Below are 16,306 nucleotides of genomic sequence, written 5' to 3'. Positions count from 1 at the left end.
TGAAGCACACCCTTTGGAGGATCCGTGACAGCAAGGATGTGCAGAGGCAACGACGACAAAACACTCCTGATTAAAACCAAACGCCCACCAGGCGACAATAACTTTTCCTTCCACGATAGAACCCGCTTTGCAACTGAGGAGCAGATGTCCAAGAAGTAGCTACATCTCCGTCTTCCGGAATAGAGAGTGCATCCAAGATACTTAAGTGGGAGGGACTTGGCCTGAAAACCAGAAACTTGTGACACCACTCGTCGACGAGCAGGGCTCAACTTATCATGAGTAACAAAACAACTCTTCAGACAATTTACCTGCTGCCCAGACGTACTACAATACAACCCCAAAACCCTCATAACATGCCGCAAAGTACTCTTAACCCCGCTACAAAAAATAATTACGTCATCTGCAAAAGCTAGATGTGTAATGACAGGACATGTGGAAGGAATCTTAAACGGCAGGAATCCACGCTGGCCAACCAAAGAGTTAAGCAACCTAGACAGGACCTCTGCCCCAATAACAAAAAGAGCCGGTGAAATGGGGTCACCTTGTCGGAGCCCCCTAGTAGATTGGAAAAAGCCACAAGGAGAGCCGTTGACCAGAACCGAAAACCAAACATTGGAGATTAATCGCCAAATCATATCAATCCACCTCTCCGTGAAACCAAATCGACGCAGTACTTGTAACAAGAAAACCCATGAAATGCGGTCGTAAGCCTTGGCCATGTCCAACTTTAACACCACATTCCCTCCCCTATTAGAGCGACGAATACCAGATATAAGCTCCTGAGCCAACAGAAAATTATCAGAGATATGCCTACCTTTCACAAAGCTACTCTGCTGAGGGGAAATAATCTTCGGCAAGATCCATGCTAATCTGTCCGACAAGACCTTGGATATCACCTTATTGATAAAGTTACACAAGCTAATCGGACGGAATTGGGTAAAATCCTGCGGAGACTGGACCTTCGGAACCAGCACTATTGAAGTGGAAGATATACTCCTAGGCAGCACCTCTCCACAGAAGAAACTTACCACAGCCGCATGGACATCCTCTGCCACAATGTCCCATGCACACGTAAAAAACCTACCCAAGAACCCATCCGGCCCAGCCGCACTCCCACCATCCATTGCAAAAATCACTGACTTAACTTCTTCCTTAGAAGGGATCTCGTCTAGCATGTCATTATCCTGGTCCGTCAGCAATTTCGGTATAACGTCAAGAGCATTAAAGGATGCACTAGGGGACTCTGCCGTAAATAACCGTTTAAAAAAGGATTCGGCTTCACTCTCAATGGCATCCGCAGACTCCAGCCAATCCCCAGTGGATGATTTAATCCGATGGATTACCGACCGTTGGTGGCGCTCTGCCACCACTGCATGGAAATATCTCGAATTTCGATCTCCATCCTTCAACCATTTGACCCTTGATTTTTGTTGCCAAAACATATGCTCCACCCCTTGCGACCGCCGAAGATGAGCCCGAGCCTTCTGTAATGCTACAAGCTTGTCTTCCGATGGATCAGTGTCATAGCTCAACTCAGCGTTGAGGGCCATGTCCTCTGCCACCCGTACCGAGCCAAAGATATCTCCGAAAACCTCCCGAGACCAGGCACGTAACGCCATCTTGACACTTCGAAGCTTAGCAGCAAGGACCATTAACGGAGGCCCCGAGAAAGCCACGTTCCAGTTGCATCGGACCACATCCAAAAACCCAGGCTTAGATGCCAAAAAATTTAAGAAACGGAATGGCCTCGGCTTGTTGTCTAGTTTTGTCGTAGCCGATAATAATAATGGCGCATGATCCGAAGGATCCCTAGATAAATGGCGAATGCTAAAATCCAGAGCGAAATTAGAAGCAACTTGATTCATTAGCAACCTATCTAGTCGCTTCCAGATACGCGCCCGACCATGCCTGTTATTGCACCATGTGAAGCAAGAGCCCGAGTACCCCACATCAAAAACCCCTGCCTGAGACATAAAATCTAAAAAATCCCAACCCTCTGCTGGTCTAAAAGGCAACCCTCCCCTTTTCTCCTCCGCCGACACGATGACGTTGAAATCCCCCACAATCAACCAAGGGGATTGATCCGGGTTGTCCACTAGGAGACTAGACCACAATTCTAGCCGTTCAGTGTCTGTGCACTTTGCATGAGTAACTGAGAAGGTAATAGGTCTCTCAAATAACAAAGAGCTAAGATATAGAGACATGTGTTGACTCGATTCTCCAACCAAGCTACACAAGATAGAGGATTTGTAAAGAACCCAAATATCCCCCCTACTATTACAGATGGCTTGATCCATGTGAAGACGCATCCTAATCGAATGAATATCCACTGCTTGGACTTTCGGTTCACAGATAGCAACCAATTGAATCTCATGAAGATTAACTAAAAATCTCAATCTACGAAAATTTGGGGCACGGGACACACCCCTGATATTCCAGAAAAGGAACTTAATCATTGATTTACAGCAGAGAAAGAGTTCGAGGTTGCCTTAGCTTTCGATCGCAGCGACCTATTCGACGAAATTTGAGGTAGCTTTCCTCTCTTCTTGCCATACTTAACCAACTGGAATTCTTCCCCATGCTGGAGCTTGTCACTAACCTGTTGAATAATTGGGTCAAGGTTAAAAATATCTACAACCCCAGAGGAGCCCATGCGCTCCTGTGTCTTCCCACCATAGAATCTATCGCCATCGTCAGCCTCCCCCTCTGATAGGGATGCAAACCCACCATCCAATAATCCCTCCTCAACAAGGTTCTCCTGTTTATCCACATCACCAGCAGACTGCTCCAAAACCTCTTGGTGTGTAGAATCCTTTCCTCCTCGCAAATCAACATAGAGATTCTCCGAAACAGAAATGTCGGCCATCAGTTCATGATCAGCATTGTCATTGTCAGCTAGCAAGTGATGTTCACCCCTCACATTGTTGTGGGTCAGATTATCTTTACAGTTTGAACCATTGTCGGTCAAATGTTCTGGTTCGGTGTTAAGAGGATTTTCAATGGGAAAATGGGACCCTTCATTTTGATGACTGTCCACATGCGCTGGATCGGTGTTAAAAGGCTTCACAATGTGGGAATGGGACCCTTCAAGTTGAAGACCATGATGATTATCCAGTTGGAAGTCCATTTCTCTTTGTCCCCTATGCAATGTCGAATTCATCATGTTACTTATTTCTGTTTTTTCGTTAGCATCAGCGGTTTGGTTATTGGTTGCTTCAACCGCATGATCATCATGAATAGCACAATGTTGTAGAACATTTACTTCCCCTTCCTCCACTTGCACGGCAGACCCAGCAATAGTGGTTTTTGCTGCTAAGATATTTTTTCTTTTTTGAACCGTAGCAGTAGTTCGCACTTCATGAGAATCAGAAATATTTACTGTATTTTCGTTCCCAGTTGCAGCAGTTGCATTCGCAGCCGTATCTTTCGCAATATCAGCAGCCACTTCCGCCACCCTATCGTTTGCCATAGCAGCTGGATTAGTCTCAGGTTGATGATTAACCATTTGATTTCCATGTAATTGTAGATCTTGCTGCGTATTCATGGCCTGTTTAAATTTGAGCCGAGATTCATCCTTATTCAACTTCTTCTTGCACCCCTCATGATGATGTCCTAGCCTTGAGCAAAAAGAACAATATGGAGGGATATTCTCTGTGACAATACGTTGCCAGAAACCTGATTCACCTTCGACAGCAACCCACACCCTTGGCACAACAATTTTAGCTACATCTATCTCTACACATATCCTGGCTACACTAGGACGAGTCCCAGCAGCCGTGGCCGAATCTAAGAACAAAGGTCTTCCTACTGGAGAAAGAATTGAAAACAAAGAATGTTTATCAAAATAATGAATAGGTAGAGATGGAAGATTTACCCATACCGGTACTAGAGATGATTCTTTATGCACATGAAATTCCCTGGTCCATCGAAACACACGCATTGGATATTTGCCCAATTGCCAAGTTCCTCTCGACCAAACTCTGTTAAAGTCTACTTCAGCTGAGCATTTAATAAGGACATGCCTATAATCCAACAATCCAATGGAAACTTGATCTTTCAAGTTCAAAGAGGCAAAAAACTTTCGAATATCTTCCAAAGAAGGTCGTCCGTGAGAGAATTTGCCAACCAAAGTCCATCTGAATGGCGCCGCAAGTCTGTCCGCATCTACTCTGGAAAAAACAACCGCAGCTTCACCCTTATAAACAGAAGCCTGTCGAAGTTGAATTGGAGATGTTGCCGACTGTGAGAAGAGCTGAGAGAAAGATTTTTTTGTTGTAGGAGAAAATGCTTGCCCCTCAGCCGACGGCTGAAGGGCTGCCATGGATGAGAAAGAAATGATTTACTAGAGCAGATGAGAGAAAGGGTGGCGTGGAGAGAGAAAGTTTTTTAACTGCTATATTGGTTGATAAATGATATTGCCACATTAATTAAGTTTCTTCTAAAACACAGATGATAAATTTATCATTTAGCAAAAAATTTGCTGTGACATTAAAATAAGTGTTGTGTCATTACCACTAGCTATACCTGTTTGCTTCTACTGTATGTGGAATTTTTTTTTTTAAAGTTGGCCCAAGATATATGTGGAATTTTTTTGTGCACGGTGTGTGATGTATATATATATGAAATTGGACACTTGATAGGGTGTATTTTGTATTATATTTATATGTACAAGTCGCTGGTTAACTATATTATTTAACCTTTCTTTTGAATGGAATCTACTTAATTTTGCTCTTATATTGTTCTAATAGGTCAAGGGAAACGGACTAAAAATGTGGTGTGAAAAAGCAATGGAAGCAGAGAACATGAAGAGTAAAAGGATTAGCAGGAACAATATATTTTAGCATTTTGGTGATAACTTGAGCTACATAAATCGAATTACGATGATTCTTGATTCATTTGAAGTTAAGCGAATGCTCTACGATTCTTATGAGACATGAAAGGCCTGCTCTCATGTTTTCACAGCCAAATATTCAAAACACTGAAGTATAGTTGCACTGCAATGTTCTTCTAACCAATCCTCAATATTTTAGACATATCTCAGTGTCCAGACTTTTAAATGACATGATTTTTGCTGCATTGGAAAGTTAATTCAAAGAGCTATAAATTTTATGTTCGAGCAAGAACTGATTCGGCTTTGATGACAAAGATTTTTAGCCTTGAATTGGATCTGCACGCAGATGCAAAGAGATCCATCCACAGATCTTTAATAGCTTGCGTCGATGTTCACGCCAGAGTTTTTCTAGTCAAGTCATCAGATGAAATACAGGCGCCGGAGTTTAGGCCGATGTTTGCACCAGTGTTCATCGGGAAAATGCGCAAAATTGTCATTTTAAGCTCGAATAAACCATATCCTACCCCCTTTCTGATGCTACTTTAAGAAACTATAAATAGGGGCTATTTAGGACGTTTTTAGGGGTGGAAAATATTAGGGTTATTTAGTTTTAATATCTTTTCACAGTTTATTCTTGAGAGATCAAGATCAAATGAAAACGAATCAAAGAGCACACAAGAAAAAAATTGAAGCAAGCAACTGAGCCTTCGTGATCTCAAGGAAAATATTTAACTCGCCTTCGTGATCTCTTGTATTTCCTTCTCCCTGAGCCTGCTTCACACCACCAGTTGAAGCTATTGTCCTAGACCTCAAAATCTTCCATGGCCTAGCTTCCACGACCAACTTTTCAACCCTATTTCCACTAACCCCATTCAAGGGGTAATATCCACATGAGAGAATTCATAGCCCAAATGCTAAGAGCTAGTAAATTTAGCTTCATGGCTGTGGAAAATGCCTCAGTAGTATATTATATACATAAGCGTGCGAGGTGCGTGCGCTATCTCTTCTTTATCAATATCAATATATGATGAAGAATATTTTTGTTAGTCTTTTTATCTATTAATTCATAGATTTAAAAATATGAGAATTGTTTAACAATTTTGTCAATGACGATTTTTGTAATAAAAACTAAAACTACAAAATAAACATAAAAAATATGGTGCGAAGAAAAGGTCTAAATTTGACAAATTTAGCAAGCAAAGCCGTGGCCGTTTTTGAAAAGTTTTTTCATCATCAGGATTGTAATTTTTCATGTTTGTAGCCTTCAAATTTGGCATGTGGTTGGCCTTTGCAAAATCAAGTGCTTTGATGCGTGCAGCTTCCAGGGGTTGATTTTTTTGAGTTCAAAAATGTTGGGCACCATTTGCGATGTTATTTGGTCATAATTTTGGTTACTTACTGTGCTAAATATTGAGATTTTATTCATATTTGATATTTGTGTAAATTGCAGGCGGTTGGTGTTAAAAGTGGTATCGTGGAGAGAATTTCCAGAAGACTTTTCATCTCAAGGCGTGCCCACGCCAGAAACTGTAGAAGGATACCCAAAAGCCGAACCCGTGGGATTGGTAGCAGCAGGGCCAATTAGGAAATCAGGTCCACGTGAACCGCGGAGATGCGTGGGATTAAAACCCCTAGACAAAGTCTTGCTCCCTGACGTTTTCTTTGCTTCTGCTGGCGGCGGCTACTTGGAAGATATAAAAAGGAAAAGCCAGATTCACGTCTAATCAATTGGATTAGCTTTTAGTTTTCTTTCGGTCAGACGTTTTTCTTTTCTTTTCGGCAGCAAATAGAGGAAAGGCCAGAATCACGCGGGCTTAGTAGATTAGCTTTATTTCTTCCTAGAGAACGATTGATGCTTTGCTTTTGCTTTTGTACGAATTTCGTAAGACTTTTGCTTGATTCCTTTTCTTCTCCGGACAGACACGAAGCAAGAAAAGAGACTTAAAGACTTTTCCTTTTGCTTTCTGCATTATTTCACTTTTCCCAATTCTTTGGCAATTGCGTGGATGTTATCAATCAAATCAAGCGAGAGTGACATGATGAGGAGCGGTTAGGTTTCTCCTCTACCCAAAGGTCAACGTGAAGGCGCGGTCCCCAATATATGTGAGATCTAATCGAATTTTCATTATTTCTTCCAATTCGTTACTATTCGTGCGTTTCCTGGATTAATTGTTCATGGGTATTTTATTAATTGAGTATCAACGGCCGGATATTTAATTTAGTATAATAGCCTACTGCCACGTTAACTGAATTGAATCCGTAATTGTTCGTTTAGTTGACACCTAGTGACAACCACCATAATTGGATTTATGTTGGGGAAACGTAAGATCTAATTTAAATAAACCCTCTTAGCGTATTTATTGGTTAGGGTTAGGTTCTTCTAGCTTTAATGCAACTGGATAATTAAATTTCTACGGTCGTACCTAGGGTTGTTTTCTGGTTAGAGAAGCAGTCAATGGTCGTACTTTGATTGTCGAAAAAGTAAGGAAGAACTGGTTGTCAGAGCTTGTTGATAGCTATAACCAACCTATTAACGGATGAATGAAATATCTTTGCATCGATGATCATTTAATTGGACCGTACCTGAAAAGTTGATCCTTTGGGTAGAATTTTATTAATTGCTATTTTTAGTAAATTGTACTTGTGGAGTTATCTTTTGAATTTTATTTATTTCATTTTCATTTTCATCCCATTAATTATCCCCCAATTTTATTCTATTGACTTCGAAAGAAACAACTTCCTACCCGTTCCCTGTGGAATCGACCCTACTTGCCATTGCATGCAAATTTAATATTTTTAAAGACAATTCTGGTATATTGGATCAAGCAAACTCTTCGAGAATAGGGTGAATCAAGTAACCCATTGCACACCTAGGATCCCTGCTCCAGTACTCGGATTTGTTCTATAATTAATTGTGGTGGTAATTAAGACTTTTTAGTAATTATTATTGCACAGACTCGATACCTGTCAACTTCTTATAAATCATAATGGCTTCAACTGTAGTTTCCTTTCTGATATCTTTTATCCTCTTGGAACCTTCATCCTTGAGCTGATCGTAGTCTGCAGCATCTATAGTTAATTGACTTCTTAAAGCTGTATTAATTGCCTTCTCTTTGTCTAATTCTCTTGTTAGAGTAGCAATCTGAATTTAGGTTCTGCTTTGTTCGATTGCCAAGCAGCTCTTTCACTTAAAATCTACTCTTTCTCTTTAATTACTCTCTCTAGATGACCAAGGGCTTCCCCTTTAAAAGCTAAAATCTGTTTCAGACATGTTTAGGGTTCAGGGTTGAATTATATTATGGTCGAATTTGATTTGGACCAACTGTAATTTCCCCAAAATTAAATTTTGTTGAACTAGTATAAATACATGGAAGATGGGAATACAGCAGAAAATTCGCCTTTATTGTAATGTTTATTTCCTATATGCATGAAAATGTTCAAAAATCATGTATTTTTAATTCTTTATAAATCAAGTACATTCTATTTGACCTTGCTTCCTTTGACTACTTGATCATTTCAAAAATTCCATTTGACTGATTTCACAAATCTTTTCGAGATTGTTGCTGATTTTGATCCAAAAGAGAACATTTTTGTAGATCAAGAGAAAGTTCATGAAAGTAATTAGATATTCTTTAACCTGTGAGAATATTAGGACTTCAGTCAATACAATATTAGGACCTCAGTCAATACAACAAGGTAGACCTTGATATCATCACAGCTAGGGAACTGGGATGGGAGTTTAAACAGCTACTCATTCCAAATTTACAGCGACAATAGGCAGTCAATGTATTACCCTTCTTCGACATATCATTTTTCGTCCAAATTGTCTTGGTCCCAAACATATCATCACCTCAGGTTGAGTAATTCGGTGTGATGGTGGTGGCAGATGGATGAATATGGGCTATGTCAATGACAGCAGTGGAGGTGTCATTATAACACCACAAAAATCGATCATAGCATATTTATACAGCATGTCAAGGGTAATATTCGCAAGAGAGAATTCGTTGTGCAATCTTAAGAGCTTATAATGCTCTTGCACTCGTAGCAAATGCTTTTAGTAGCTTCCTTAAGAAGTGCTGGGTATCCTGGCCTTGGTTTGCCACTACCACAATATCAAGTTTTCCTGATTATACAAGAGAAGCAGTTCGTCTTGCTATGGCCGACCATTTTCTAGGGCATCTAACTAGACATGCAGAAAATCAAGGCAATGTTACTAACATTCATGGCTGTGATAATTGGCGTCATAAACTAGATTTGAATTTGGATTGGATGAGTGATGACGAAATAGGCAATATGCTAAGTGAAATTACAGTTAACACCCAATCTATGTCATGAAGATATCTTGTAATAGCTGATCCCTCGTGCAAATACAACTCAAGCTAGCAGAACAAATGATGAAGAAGAACAAACAATGTGCTGCATTTATTTGGATGAATTGTGGTAGCTATCAGGACCTTGTAGTGCTGGGTTGTGGCTATGGCAACGCAGGTCAAGGGCATCAGATGGTGGGTGGCTGAAAGAACTTGTACGCCTTCTGTAATAAGTATGGTATTCGAAGCTGGGGAGAAACTAAACCAGCCTCATGTACTAAGTCGATCCTCTAGCCAATTTTTGTATTGAATTTATTTTTTACCTGCATAATTGTTTGTTTGTTGCACTTATTGAATCTTTCTTATGTGAAGCTTCAGTTGTTGCTTGTTTCTATGCCCATAAACATATTTGCCTAGTATTTTCTAGTTGGGTTTTTATGATATCAAGAATGGAATTGCTTTAATTAGTTTCGCATGCTTATTAAATCTGTTTGGACGGTCTTTGATTATTTTGTTGATGAAAAAAAATAAATAAACCGTTTCCAGAAAGCATTCATTCAAGAACTAAGTACAATAAGATTTTGTATACATAGGCGTGCGTAGTGCATGTCTTTATCTGTTCTCTATTAATATATGATGGAGAATATATCATTATTAATTTATCTATTAATTTATAGCATCGAGTTTTTTTAACAATTATTTTAAGGACTATTTTTTATTAAATCATAATAATAAAAAATAAAAATGAAAAACGGGGTAAGAATGAGAGGCCAAATTAACAAGAAATCTGAAAAGCAAAGCCATGGCCGGTTTTCAAAAGCTGTTTTTATCATAACGTTGCAATTCTTCATGTTTGTAGCCTTCAGATTTAGCATGTGGTTGGCCTTTGCGAGGTCAAGTGCTTTGGTTCATGTAGCTTCTAGGAGTAGATTTTTTAGTTCAAAAAGTTCATCCCCATATTGTTTGGATTTCTTATTAATCACTATGTCCTTAGGCACAATTTTTTTTTTATTTTTTTATTTTCCATCCTCTTGAAAGCTTCATCTTTGAACTGATCGTGCTTTGCAGCACCTATACTCAATTAAATTCTAAAAGTTGTACAAATTGCTTCTCTTTCTCTAAATCTCTTGTCGGAATAGTTTTCGATTTGTTTTTTGGTTGCCTTTTTTGGGTATCATGCATCAAACTGCTTTAGTTTGGCATGCTTTGGGTTTATAGTACTTTGAACCCCTGTCTATTTGGACAGCCTTTCATTTTGTTTTCTTGCTGAATTAAGGGGGAAAAATGAAGAACCATCTTGGACCCATTGGAGCATTTATAAAAAGAATTTAGTACAATAGGATTTTGAACATATAGGCGTGTGCCATCTCTCTTCTATTGAAATATTGTGGAGAAAATCTTCCTTAGTCTTTTATGCAAAAAAACACAGCTTCGATGTGGGCAAATTGTTTAAACAAATATTGTAAAGGTCTGTTTTGTAAAAGATGTGAACAAAAATAAACATGGAAAGAGTGGCCTGATTAACAAGAAATCTAGATTCCAAAGCCATCACAAAGTGCAAGATGGAATTGACATTTGTAAGACATGGAGAGATATCATCTAGGGACCATAATCAAATTAAATAGCTTTGGGAAAGACATTTGTGTGCTTAAGGCTAGAGAAAGCCAAAAACCAAAAGGACAGAATATATAGAACTTTTCACTAGAAAATTTGAGAAAGCTAAAACCCAAAAGGGAGGAATATTCTCTTGAACTTTACCATCCTGAGTAGTTGTTGCTGGATTGGGCTTTCAGTTGTTTCCTTCCTGTGATGCCCTTTGTTTTTCTGTCTATGATGGAAATGCAAAAGAAAAGCAACAAAACAATGAAAAGGACAAAAAGAAAAAAAAGAACACAAACAAAAGAAGTTATATTGATCCTATAGCCATAGACGGAACCAGAATATTCATCTTGAAAGACCAATTTGAATATATTTAAACTTAAATGTATTCCATAAAATATTTTTAAACTTTCATGGGGACGAAACTTTAAATTTATAAAGAATGCTTTAAAATTTTTAAATTTTGCAAGGGATATATGAATGCTGAATTTTTTGAAACTTATATGAGTTTGGCCTGAACTTATTTTAGTATCTATCTCACCAAGTGTGAATTAGTCAAAAGAAGTTGTATTAATTTTACGATTGTAAATTACTTGTAATCCCCTAAAAATATTCTTTATTAAGTCTATGAATGCCAATTTTTTGTGACCCCAAAATAAAAAAAAATGTAGGACATTAACCAATTAAAGGAAGCTAACGTGATGAAATTGGCTAAAGAAAATAACGTCATCGCACAGTAACAAAAAAAAGTTTTAATCAACAAAGATGATATTCTCCACCACTATGAAGGCTTTATTTTTTTATTTTTTAAAAAAAACTGGCCATTTCTATCAGCAAACAAAATCTTGTATATTGGGTACACGCACAGCGCACTTTTTTTTTTTTTTCATTAAAATATATATATATATTTTTTTTTTTCAACAACTTCGTATCACTTTTATTAATAGAAACAAATTTTACAAACGGAAAAAGACCATTTCAAAGTACAACAGACAACACTAAAGACAATAAATCAAAGACAAACCTCCTTGCCCCATTTCATAGCCAACTCACTTCAAATCTCATTTTTACTCAGCCCTTCATACGCTTAATTTGCACAGCGCACTTAAAAAGTCATATAAGCAGAATTACTTTATTAAACCTTTAAGTACTTCAAATATCATGTATGAGAAGCTATGAGCACCTACCTGCAGGATAATTTGCCTTTATTACAATCTTCATGCCCTATGTGTGAAACATGTTCAAAAAAATCATGTGGTTTTACTATTGTTCAAAATCAAGATGATTTTACTTGATCTTAAAACTCCTTTATTTGACCACCTGATTTGTTAAAAACCTTCAAACAGTTTACATAAGTTACTACTTCTGTTTTTAAAAAAGGAAGAACTTTGTCACTGCAATCACAAGACTACTTATGTTTTTAAAAAAGGAAGAACTTTGTCACTGCAATCACAAGATAGGCCTTGTCATTGTGTATTTTTGTGGCTCATATACCCCTACTTCCAAAAAAATGAATTAGATCAAAAAATTAATCATCCATGTCAGAAGACTGCATTTCTGTTATACTACAGTTTGAGATATTTAGCACCGTATCCATAATGTCCATCCAAATTTATAATCTCCTATATTTTTTAGGTTCTACATCTGATATCAAAGCTCCTTGATTCTTTCTCGCTATAGTCTTTATCTAAATCATCAGCATCCTCTTCAGAGCCGAAGATTTTGAGTCAAGAGCATCAAGATCCTCAGTCAAAGGCCCGTTCCCTTGTCTTGAGCTCCAATCCCTGAAGGTTCACTCTTAATAGTCATCCTTTCACTTGTTTTATTTCCATCACTTCTACCCCTTTTTTCTCTATGTAGAAACTGCTTCCTATATTTTACATAATTGCATCTCAAATTTGGAGGAACATCTTCTTCATTTACAAACATAACATCACATCCACTTCCCCTACCACCATCATCACAGCCATTCTTGCCCTCATTTTATCTGCTATCACTTCTTCACCCTTTTCCTGTTCTTGCTAAATCTTAACACTACTTCCAGTTTCCTATCATCATTCTTACCCTTATAAATAGTTTCTCTCCTCCTCCTCCTCCCCCTGTTAAATTTCTTCAATTTCACTTCTTCTACCACTTCCTCTTTACCCAAAATCCTGACATTATTTTCACTACTCACATCATTAAAAATCTTTTTAGCAGTTCCCTTTCTCTTTCTATTGAAGATTTTTCGATTAGCATTTTCCCCTTCTTGCTCTTCATCACTGCTACTGCTGCTAATTCTAACCATTTCTTCGACATTTCTTGTGACTTTACTCGACTCCAATTTTTCCCTCTTTTTCCCCTCAATAGTGTTCATTTCATGAGTCATGGGCTCTCTTTCCTCTGTCTTCTTCTTTTGCTTCTTCTCATAGTATTCATCAATCATTTCCTTCAATTGACACTTTATTTGAGCCCTTGTTCTCTTAGCCACAATACTTCTCTTTTCTTCCACATTACCTTATTTCTAATGAGACGTGAAAGAAGCCTGAACACAAGCTTTCCAAGCACTAGAAAATTAAGCACTGTCCTTATTTGTTATGAGGCAAAAAAGAAGCACATTTTGAGAACTGCCAACACAAATTTTCTTTGCACAGGAAAATTTTTTGTTTTCCTTTCCTTTTGTCTTTTCCTTTCCAAATCTCTTTTCCAACCTTGTTGCATGTTGACTATTTTGATTCAAATTGATTGAAAGTTAATGTATGTTTTCAATTCAATTCAAATCCTTTTAATTGTATATTATCTAGAATTGTTATATTATCTGCCCTATCTTCAGTTTTGTTAATTTAGCAACAAAAGAGGTTCAAATCTCACACATATTATTAAAAAGCCTTAGCCTTTTTGAATCCTGTTCAAGTTTGAGGTCGAAATAATGTGTTCCATGAAATAGGCAGTCTTGCTTTGTCGGATTCCACTTCTGCTCTTGAAGCCATGAGCTGTTCCCTCTCTTCTCATTAGGCCAGTGGCCATTAGTTTTTCTTTTTCTTGCAGAAGAAAAAATCCTCTCTAAAGATGATTTAAAGTTCACGAATGTGAAACTACAAGTTATTATATATAGGCTAAAAAACATATTTTCCTAAATGATTGACACGCATCGCGCACGCCCATGCAGGAAAAATGTAGTTTTTTGTCTACAAGTCAGAGCTGAAGTTTTTCTGGTTGGGAACCGAATAGAATGAACGAAAGCTTTTTCTGCCTGTAGCTGGTTTGGGTTTTTTTTTTAATATATGAAAGGAGATCTTACGAAGGTCCAGAGAACCAACAAATACAGCAAAAGCTTTGGAAAAAAGGTAAAAACTCTAACAAACTAAACTATCAAACTACTCTAGAATTTTGACAAAAAAAAAAAAAAAAAAACTACTCTAGAAGAAAAATATAACAAATTAATTAGTTTTAAGAAATTCAATTGAAGGCGGAATTTTATTAGACCCAACTAGTGAGTTCACCGTTTACTTGTGGCAAAGCTGCATGCTGCTTTACTTCACTTATCAAGTATTTTTTAATATATTCATACTTTTGGTAACTGTACTTCAACTTACAGATAGGACAATGGTCTTTAACATCTCCTATATTTGCAATAGCTGTTAGGTTTGACCCCAGAAAATTGACGATGAGATTTTTGGCAACTCCAAAAGACAAATAACAAATAAATATAAATAAAATAGAAACACAGAAATTTACGTGATTCGATCAAATTTACCTACATCTATAAATGGAGGAGGAGCAATATTTTACTATGAAAAAAAGAGTACAAAAATGACTTAGAAAAGTATTTTTAGACCCAAAACACTTAATACTTAAAATGCAAGAGAGTCCAAAATATTTTATTAAACAAAAAGTTTAATGACCCAAAAGCCCAAATAACCCATTAAAACTCTCTTGGTTTGGTGCACTTAACCCATCACAGACTCACTATATTTATAGGCAATTAAGAAAAAGACTGCCTTATACAAAAGGCGATATATGACAAAGCCATTTTAACAAATATCCACCTTGGCGTGTCCCCAACATCGACAATAGTAAATTTGCTCCACATTCTCCACATAAGCTCCAATGGACTTAAATTACCAACAACGAACACCAACCAAATCTAAGCATTGTTTGAACTTGTAAACTGGAAGAGAGGTTTCATGAACATGTCAGTAGGATTTTCCTTGGTAGTAATTTTCTAAACAAGGATTTTTCCCTCAATAATAGTATCTCGAATGAAATGAAATTTCACATCAATGTGTTTCATCCTCTCATGATACATATGATTTTTAGTCAAATGAATGGCACTTTTACTATCACAATAAATAGTAGTAACACCTTGATACAGACTGAATTCGTCAAACAAACCTTTCAACCACAAGACTTTTTTGATTGCCTAGATTATGGTCATATATTCCGCCTTAGTAATAGATAAAGTTACAACAGATTGTAAAGTAGATTTCCAACTAACTGCATAACCACCAATGCAGAATACAGAATCTAAAAGTGATCTTTTTCTGTCAAGATCTTCAGTATAGTCAGAGTCTACAAAACCAACTAAAGTGTCATTATTTCTCCCAAACTCCAAACAACAATTTAAAATCCCTCACAAGTATCTGAAAACCAACTTCACAACCTGCCAATGTGTTTTCCACAACAAGACATATATCTGCTAACCATACTGACTGCTTGTGCAATATTTAGACGAGTACAAATCATTATATACATAATACTGCCGACTGCACTAGAATAAGGAACCCGTGCTATATAATTTTCCTCTTCAACTGACTGTGGTGACTGAACAGCAGATAGTTGAAATAACTAGTAAGAGGAGTAATCACAGGTTTAGCATCTTTCATGTCAAAACTTCTTCAAGACTTTCTCAAGGTAATTTTCTTGGCTCAAGAATAACTTTTCAACTCCTCAATCTCTCTTGATTTCCATGCCAATAATTTTTTTAGTTGTTTCCAAATGTTTCATTTCAAATTCATTACGTAATTGCAATTTTAAAGTGTGAAGTTCTAACAAATTCTTAACAGCAATGAGCATGTCATCAATATAAAACAGCAAATAAATGAAACAATCATCATCTAACTTTCGAAAGTAAACACAACTATCATACATGCTCCAACATAAAAGTATCAAATTTCTTGTACCACTGTCTTGGAAACGGTTTCAATCCATATAAGGATCTCTTTATCAAATAAACATGATTTTCCTTTCCTTCAACTTCAAATCCCTGAGGTTGTTTCATATAAAATTTCTCTTCAAATTCACCATGTAAGAAAGCTGTTTTAACATCAAACTGCTCCAACTCCAAATCATACATTGCAACTAAAGCAAGCAAAATACGAATAGAGTTATGCTTAACAACAGGTGAAAATATTTCATTAAAATCAACACCTTGTATCTGACTATAGCCCTTTACAACCAATCGTAAAAAAACGGGGAACAAAAGAGGTTCAAATCTCACACATATTATTAAAAAGCCTTAGCCTTTGTGAATCCTGTTCAAGTTTGAGGTCGAAATAATGTGTTCCATGAAATAGGCAGTCTTGCT

Source organism: Coffea arabica, chromosome 6e (genome assembly GCF_036785885.1).
Source record: "Coffea arabica cultivar ET-39 chromosome 6e, Coffea Arabica ET-39 HiFi, whole genome shotgun sequence".
In the NCBI taxonomy this organism is placed as follows: Eukaryota; Viridiplantae; Streptophyta; class Magnoliopsida; order Gentianales; family Rubiaceae; genus Coffea; species Coffea arabica.
Note: the sequence above shows the minus strand (reverse complement) of the source record.